Source organism: Hibiscus syriacus, unplaced genomic scaffold (genome assembly GCF_006381635.1).
Source record: "Hibiscus syriacus cultivar Baekdansim isolate YM2019G1 unplaced genomic scaffold, ASM638163v2 tig00110391_pilon, whole genome shotgun sequence".
Classification (NCBI taxonomy): Eukaryota; Viridiplantae; Streptophyta; class Magnoliopsida; order Malvales; family Malvaceae; genus Hibiscus; species Hibiscus syriacus.
Genome location: NW_024062719.1, coordinates 118213 through 127352, shown reverse-complemented (window position 1 = coordinate 127352; position 9140 = coordinate 118213). Strand labels below are relative to the sequence as shown.

The 9140-nt window shown below is 33.2% G+C and overlaps 1 pseudogene; it reads left to right on the top strand.

The window, feature by feature from the left end:
• Positions 1–5693: 5693 nt before the first annotated feature.
• On the top strand, positions 5694–8233 carry LOC120123216 (annotated as a pseudogene).
• The last annotated feature ends 907 nt before the right edge of the window (positions 8234–9140 follow it).

Here is a 9140-nt window from a genome sequence, read left to right as displayed (position 1 = left end):
ATTTAAATAAAATTAAATAATATTTTTTAATTTTAAAATACCAGAATAGGACATCCAGTTGTATTAAGACTGTCCTTTTCTTCGATATTGAAAAATAAATATTAAAGTAATTTAAAAAAATATTTATTTATTATATATATATTTATGACTACATAATAATAATAATAAAATATTTGGATATATAAACAAGTAAAATTAAAATAATAAATACAATTAGAACTATGTATTTAAAAGCAATAAAATAAAAAATACTTAAAATTATTGACTAAATTATATTAAATTAAAATTAAAAACCTAATTCAATATTAATCAAAATTATGGGGATTAAACATGCTATTTTCTTATCTATTAATTTAGTGACTAAAATAAAACTATATAAAATTCGGATATTAGAATAAAATAAATTAAAAAATATTATTCAGATTATAATATTAATTATTAAAATTATAGGACTAAATCTGTTATTTACCCTATATATATTATTTTAATATAAAGGACTAAAATAAATAAAATTGAAATTAAAGAACCGAATTAAAAGGATTATAAACTCGATTTAGTGACTAAAATGGAAAGTTTACAAATTAGGCTTACTGTGGAAATGATTTAACTATTATTTAATTACACGAATAGCCCTCCCCAAAACGACGTCGTTTGGGAAGGGCTATTTAATGCCCAAAATAGCCGGCCCTTCGGGCCATCTCTTTCATTTTCCAGTTTTCATTCTCTCTCTAACTGAGAGAGAATGAACAAAAGCTCTCCCTTCTCTCTAGCTTCCCTCACCGGAGGGAAGCCGGTCACCGGACGGCAACCGTCTGCCGCCGTGACCCTCACCGCCGACCACCGCATCCGGTGGCCGGAAAATTTTATTTTTACATTATTGGGTAGATCGGACCGTCCTAAGGACGGTTCCGGTGTTATTTTCTCCTAAATAGCTCCCGATCAGAGCAAATCTAAAGAAATACCTTCGGTTTTCGAAGGTTTTGGTGAAGTTTGAAGAGGTCCGGTGGCTTCCTCAGTAAGCTTCTTTCCTTTCTTTTTGTCTCTGTTTTGGTTTGCTGCGGATTGTGGGTTATAGTTCTTTGTTTTTGTTCTCTGTTTTTGCTGGTCTCTCTCCGTTGTCCTTTTTTTTTTCTCGCAGATGGGGTGATGGCTTTATAGCCATCACCGGTGTGGCCATCGGACCGGGTAAAAGAATACCCTTCGGTGAGTCACCGGACTCCCAGTGGTGACTCACCCCATAGCCATAGCGTGGACGGCTGGCGTTGGAGCTTCTGGAGCCTTCTGTTGGGGCGTGGCAGCGGCTGGAGCAACGTGGAGCGGCGGCGCTGGGACGTGTCCCTAGGGTATTGATACCCTAGGGTTTCCTCTGGCAAACTGTGGACCGTTGGATCAAACCAGATCCAACGGCTGAAACTGAGCGGCGGCGCTGGGATGATACAAACCCTAAATTGGGTTTAGGGTTTACTATGGGATTTTGGATCCGGGCCATTGTTTGTAATTGGGCCTCTATTTTGGGCTTGTAATATTAAATAATATATATTAATAATAATAATAATTATAATTATAATAATAATAATTAGAATAATAATAATAATATAAATAACATTAAAATGAAAAAAATGAATATCTTCACATTTCTTAGACTAAAGGAAAGGAAAATTCCATTTCTTATCTAAAGTAGGTATCGGTACCCTCTATAGGGTATCGATACATCCCTTAACTGGGGTATCAGTACCATGCTTAGTTATCGATACCCCTATTGCATTCTGTAAATTTTCGTTCAAGATGGTATCGATACCTTCCTTAAGCTATCGGTACCCCTGGGTATCAATATTATTCTTCAAGGTATCGATACCCTTTGAATTCCTTCCTTAATTTTACTCTTGAGGTATCGGTACCTGTTGAATGAGTATCGATACCCCTAGCCCAGAAATCACATTTTAAGCACGAAAATCACTTCATTCCAGCTCAAACACTACCTATATCATCTCCTTTCATATTCTTAACTTACATACACATGCTTAAACTCATTTATCACATTTTTAACCTCAAAATCCTATCATTTACATGGAATTCAAGAATCACATTCAATTTCCAACATGTTCTAATTCCAATTCTAACACTTCCTATTCCTTAATTCCAGTAATGACAAGTCAAATTTAGACTTAAAATCTAATGAATACATTTCTATCAAGATTTCACTTATTTACTTCCTTTATTTAATCATTCCTATACCTTTCATCTTGTTGTTTTAAGACAAATTAAACTTTCCTTAAGCTTAAATATCACTTCATAATCAAAACCAAACTTAAATTTCAACTAATAATCAACTAATGAGAAATCTCACCTTTGGTTGGCTCTCACGTATGAAGGAAGAAAGGAGAAGAAGAGAACTCTCGAAGACTTGCTTTTGTTTTCTTCACTTCCACGTGGGTTAATTAAATACCATAACCAAATAATTATCTTGCTAACAAATGACCTTTGTATCCTTCTAATCCTCCTTCTTTATAATTTAATCCTACACAACATTTCTCATATAAGTCCGTACACTATTCAATTATTCTACTTTAGTCACCAAATTCTGAAGTTTTACAATTTAGTCACTAACTCGGTATTGAGAATGTTACAATTTTATTACCTGATGTCCAAACTTATCGATCAAGAGTCTGAAGTCTCGTTGATGTGTTGGTAAGTGGGCGTGAGAGGTTTCATAAGTCCACCTATCATTAATACAATAGAATTGTATTATTTGTTAGTAATATTATAAAAAATAGATAAAAATTATTTTTTTAGCTCTTAAGAAATATAAATTCATATGAGACACATATTTTAAGAATCGGGCATAAAAATGACATTCAGATCCATGACCACGACTATAACAACAATAAACACCCTCCAATGACATTTTTCGTCGGATCTATGACTCTACAAAATTGTTGGAACAAAAAAATGCTAAAACTGTCGACCCCCAACTTATATTTCTTGAATCACTCAAATTTTGCAAATGATTCAACCACACCAGATACATCTCATTTCGGGATTTGTCTAACATTAAAATCCCTCAATAACTTGTAGTAAACGCGCACAAACAAATCGCTTCAAAAAATTTATAAAATAATATAACTACTTAATTTTCAAAATAAATAAATAAATAAATTGAAATATTAATAAATATTCAATGATAAAAACATTTATATTTATCTCCTCTACTTCATGCTTCGAATTTTGGGCTAGGTTCGTAAAATTTTCATCCAAAAATTTATTTTTTATTTTTCCACCATCGCGTGCATCATCAGGCGGATCAATCATGAGCAGTACCTCATATACGTTTCCAGGGGCGCCGACAACATTAGTAATAACTACTCCATCAATAGGCAGTCACAGGTGAAATGCAACATCTTGCAGGATAATAGTTGTCTCCTCACATGGTAAATGAAACTTGTGCGTCTCCAGTCTCCATCTTTCCACCAACTCATTTATAAGTGGAGGATGCAACTTCACACTATTACCAATTATACTACTGATATATCCAAAATCCGCAAATGTAAATAGTCAATAATATCCGCATCGGGCGGTCTCACACGATTTAAATGACACTCTAATACACGTTTATATCCCTACGAAGTATAAATATTAAAAAATTATTTAAATACCAAAACAAATAGACTAAATCAATAAATAAATAGTAAAAATATAAAATAATATTAATTAATTTACCTCATTATTTCGCCTCCAATAATCGAATACGTAACTTCGATCATGTCTTAATAGACTCGCCGCCATTATATGAGATATTTGAATCTTTGAATATATGAAATGGATGGGTGTGGTGATGAATAAGAGTGGAGGTCCCATTTATAGCCTTTCTCGCACCTAGGGAATTGTTGTTTTAAATGCAATTCACGTCCTTCAAGACGTGAGTTACGTTTAAAATACGCATAATTTATTTCATTCCAGTACGTCGAGGTTTGTAAGACGCGAGATTATTTTATCTTTTAAATTTCAAAATATATTATAATTATAATATTATTAATTATTTATTATATTTAATGTTTTACACATAATTTTTCATTATTTCAAAATTTACAAAATATATTATAATTATTTTTTTATAAAATATATTTTTAATTACTATATTGATATATTATTATATTTTAATTAATTCATTATTTTTAACAATTAATATTATTAATTATTATTATTATATTTATTTATTATATTCATTTAATTTCTACGTTTCAAATTAGATTGTTATACATAATTCGAAAGAACCCAGCACTTTGCAGGCCGCGAGGTCCTTCATAAATCTCTCGATATTTTGGATCGTAAAAGTTATCTCGCGCTTCACAATGTGCGATGTCATTTTATCCAATTATTTTATTGGCTTACCTGAAAAATGCGTCCACGTCGGATGTATCTCGCATGTTGAAAGGTACGAGGATTTAACACGTGGTTTGCAGGCCGCGAGGTCGTCTGACATGAACGATTTGGGGTGATTATTTCAAATAATTTATGGAGGGCCATATTTCTTTAAATAATTATTTATTTAGGATTTTTAATATAAATTTGCCAAATATGATCTTAATGCTCCTTTTAATCTAAACATCTACTTCTACTTTTATATCTACACTTGTAATAATAATATAACTGCATATGCAGTTTCTATATTAATCATTTTTTGATTTGAAGAGCGACAAGTGCATGATCGAAAGTTAAGATGATTCAATTCGATTCGACTCGATTTAAGCAATAGTATAATCTTACTGACAGTAATAAACAAGTGAAGATTTAATAAAATATGATCTTATGTAACGAGATTTAAGAATAATGTATAATTATGTGTATTTTTAAACGATGACGTACGACAATAACAACACGGTAGATAAAAATCTGACAACAGGAAAGATAATTGTTAGTGACTAATTCGACCCCAAGATATAAAATTCAAGGATTCAAGATTAAAAGTCTAGGAATCTTGAACAATTTAGAATTTTTTACGAGTTTTAAAATTTAATTTTTTTAAAAAAATAATATTTTTTAAAAAATAAAAATATATTTCATGTCAAATATTGATTAGGAAATATATTTTAATAATTATTAATAGTTAAGTATTTTAAATAATAAACTTCAAAAATATTATACACATACTTTTATTAAAAAACACTTTAAACATTTTTTATTCTCTACTTTAACTACTTAAAGTAAATGAGAAAAAGAGTTTAAAAGTTTATTCTTTAATTAAATAAAACAAAAGAAATAGTCTTAATTTGTCTTCATTGAATTGGATCTTTCCTTTAAATTTACGTTTCCCTTTCCATCATATCTGAGTATCTCATTGAATTCGTCAACCGCTTAATTATTTCTTCTTCTTCAATCATGTATTCCCATTCAATTGAGCTCTGTATGTTACATCACATGCCTTGTAACATATGCTCTTAGTTGCAGTTTTAATATTCCTTAATTTCACTCCACAATTAATTTAACCATATACTCAGTAACTGATTATGAATTAATCTGTATATATATATTCAAAAAGATTAAGGAAAACATATGAAGCAAGCAAAGTTTGATCGTCAACCTTGTTTGTTAGGGTTAATAAAGTAAGAAGTTGGTAATTGATTACTTTGTTGTCAGACAAGTAATTAAATTCCCAACAGACTTTACCTAAGCAAGCAATCCAGACGCTATAAGGTGTGAATTGTGTGATCTAATTTTGTAAAACATTCTATAGATTACCTCGCTAATCTTAGTTGGGCCCTTCTCTTTCCATGTTCCTGCTTTCCTTTGTCTTTTAAAACGTCTCTTTGTTTCTCTCGGAAAACGGAGACAAACACAGGCTGAAAGATGATGAAGGCAAGCATTTTATTCTCCGTCATATCGTGTTTGGTTACTTTGTTCATAACCGATGTTTCCGGCGATAATTCACCGGCGGGGAAGCTTTCTGCTGCTCATTACCATGACCAGATGCGCCAATTACAAGCGTTTAAGGCTTCTCTTGTTTCAGGTCCGGCGATCTCCCCCATCCGCTTCGCCGCAACAGGTAATGATTTCTTGTCGATCGAGTTCTTAGCCTTGCCTTAGATTAATTACTGGCAATGTGACTGAAAATTGATATGTAGGGAGCACCGGGTTCACGTGTGTATCGTGTAACGGATTACGGGGCGGATCCGACGGGGAAATCAGACAGCACGGAGGCGCTCAACAAGGCAATCGCCGATGCATTTAACGGCCCAAGTGAAGGGTTCTTGATGGAGGGGATCACTAATCTTGGAGGGCCACGGATTGATCTCGATGGCGGGAATTACGTTCTCAGTAAACCACTGCGGTTACCGGCTGCGGGTGCAGGAAACCTTATGGTACGCCATCGATTTAAATTCTCTTTCTTTCTAATTTAGAATCACTCGCGTGATTGAACAAGAGAATAATGCATGTCCATTGTCATCGAATCCAAAAAGAAATCAAAAAGTTCAAACCACGATTTCAAATGGCAGATTTCTGAGTTGGATTTGAATTTCAAAAAGAAAAATATAGCACACGCAGTTTTCTGATAGGAAAAGCTTGAAATGCATTTAATTATAGGGTAGAAGGTCGCGGGCAGTGGTTTATTTCTCAAGTTTCAAATTTTCTTTTTATTATTTCAAGCTAAGAGACACGTGGAACTCTAAGATTGATCCCGTCGTTGAACTCCTATGAGCAGTAGTTGGAGAGGCGAGTATGGGTCATAATCCTGGAACTTATGCAGTCTACTCATGTCCCTCTCTCCCTCGTTCTATATATATATAATAATAATAATAATAAGCACTAAAATCCCTAATGTTTAATTAAATAATTATTTAATCTTTAATTTTTAAAAATATTTTAAATTTTAACATTTTATTTTGAATAAAAATATTTTTTATAGATAAAAATTATTAATCCATAAATTTTCAATGTTCGAAAATTATATATTTTTTATCCTAAAATAAAATGGTACGATCATAATGTTATTTTAGTCAAATGTTAGGACCTCAGGAATAATTAGATCCGTAAATATGTAGTATATAAGAAAAAATAAAGTCGAAAAATGGTGTCAAACGTAAATGACGTTTTTGTTTCTTGGCATTATATAACTCTTGTTTAATTTGATGGAGCAGATCCACGGAGGGACGTTGAGAGCGTCGGATGATTTTCCGGTTGATGGGTATCTTATTGATTTGTCTGCAAGTTCATCGGGCAGCACTAGTCAAGAAGAAGTTAAAGAAGGGAGCTCCTCGAATCTGGATGCGCAGCTTACCTCATCATCATCATCCTATAACTACGAGTTCATAACCTTCAAAGACTTATTGTTGGATTGTAATTACAGGGGTGGCGGCATTTCAGTAATTAACTCACTAAGGACCAGTATTGACAACTGCTACATCGCCCATTTCACCAGCAATGGAATTTTAGTCCAAGGTGGGCACGAGACTTATATCAGGAACTCTTTCCTCGGTCAGCATATCACGGCCGGTGGGGATGCGGGTGAACGAAACTATACCGGCACCGCCATTAACCTGATGGGGAACGATAATGCGGTGACGGACGTGGTGATATTTTCGGCCGCTGTCGGAATAATGGCATCGGGTCAAGCTAATACCTTTTACGGGGTACATTGCTACAACAAGGCAACAGGTTTCGGTGGCACCGGGATTTACTTGAAGCTGCCCGGTCTCACACAAACCAGGATTGTGAATTCTTACCTCGATTACACCGGAATCGTGGCCGAGGACCCAGTGCAACTTCACATCTCCAGCAGTTTCTTCCTGGGAGATGCATTCATCCTCTTGAAATCAATAAATGGGGTGGCGAATGGAGTGAGTATAGTGGATAACATGTTCAGTGGGTCCAATAATGGGGTTGAAATAGTCCAGCTTGACCAATCAAATGGCCCTTTCAAACAAATCGATCAGGTTGTTGTTGACAGGAATAATGCCAAGGGGATGAACATGAAGTCAACGGTTGCAAGAGGGTCTGTTGAAGGGAATGGAAGCTCCTGGACGGTTGATTTCAATCCTGTGCTTTTATTTCCTAACCTGATTAAGCATGTGCAGTATTCACTAAGCAGCGGCGGCTCATTTCCCAGTCATGCCCTGCGTAATGTGTCGAAAAATCGAGTCGTGATCGAGTCGGATGTCGCCGTTCCGGCAAATGTTTTCGTCACGGTGGATCAAGCTTGAGCACCTGATCTTACTAGACCTCCTCCTACTATTATTATTATTACTATTAATATTAATATTATTACTACTAATATTATTTGACAATTGTGAATATGGGCTGAAAGCTCAAATCAATTCAAACATAAATCGGCTAAAGGGATAAATATTTAGCAATTGTTTCCGGGGACATTACATTTTTTATATGTAATCTATAATCTATCTATAATATGTATTAAAAAGAGTTTGGAGATTCTTTTTTACTCGATTAAAATATCTTTTATTATTAATATAAATATTATTGTTTTGCCATTTACAGATAATCTTTTAAAGATGTATATTTTGGTAAATTACAATAATTATTATTATTTTAAATAAAAATTCATTCAACATGAAATCGATTAACTTACTTTGAAATTAATAATAATGATTATTGAAAAAATGGAGAAGTATACGTGACTGAATGTATGTTGTCTTGTTAATAAAAATATAAAATTCATAAATTAAGATACTTTTATGGACGAGTTTAGATTAAACGCCGCATATCAAAATATATCATTGAATAAATTATTTTTTTATTAAAAAATATTAAAAGTTTTAAGGATATTTCTATAACACTCTAAAATCGAATGAGCCTAAAGTATCATATTGGGCCGCCAAGGCAACCATTGATTTTTAAAACCTGATTATTTTCATTTCAAACGTATTGAATGATATCATGAAAGACGCAAATAACAATTATAAAACATTTTATAAACCGGAGCTCCATGATACATAGTTTAAAATAAAAATAAATCAAACTCTGAGTTATAAATCTGAATACATGAGTAAGGTTCTATGAATACATATGCCCACTAAAGCTACAGCACAATACTCTAAAGTAGATGTTGGAAGTCCTATTACGATAGTGCTCCACAAACTGCTCAAGCTGTTGACCTGCCAAAGAAAAACATTAGAAGGTTAAGCTTA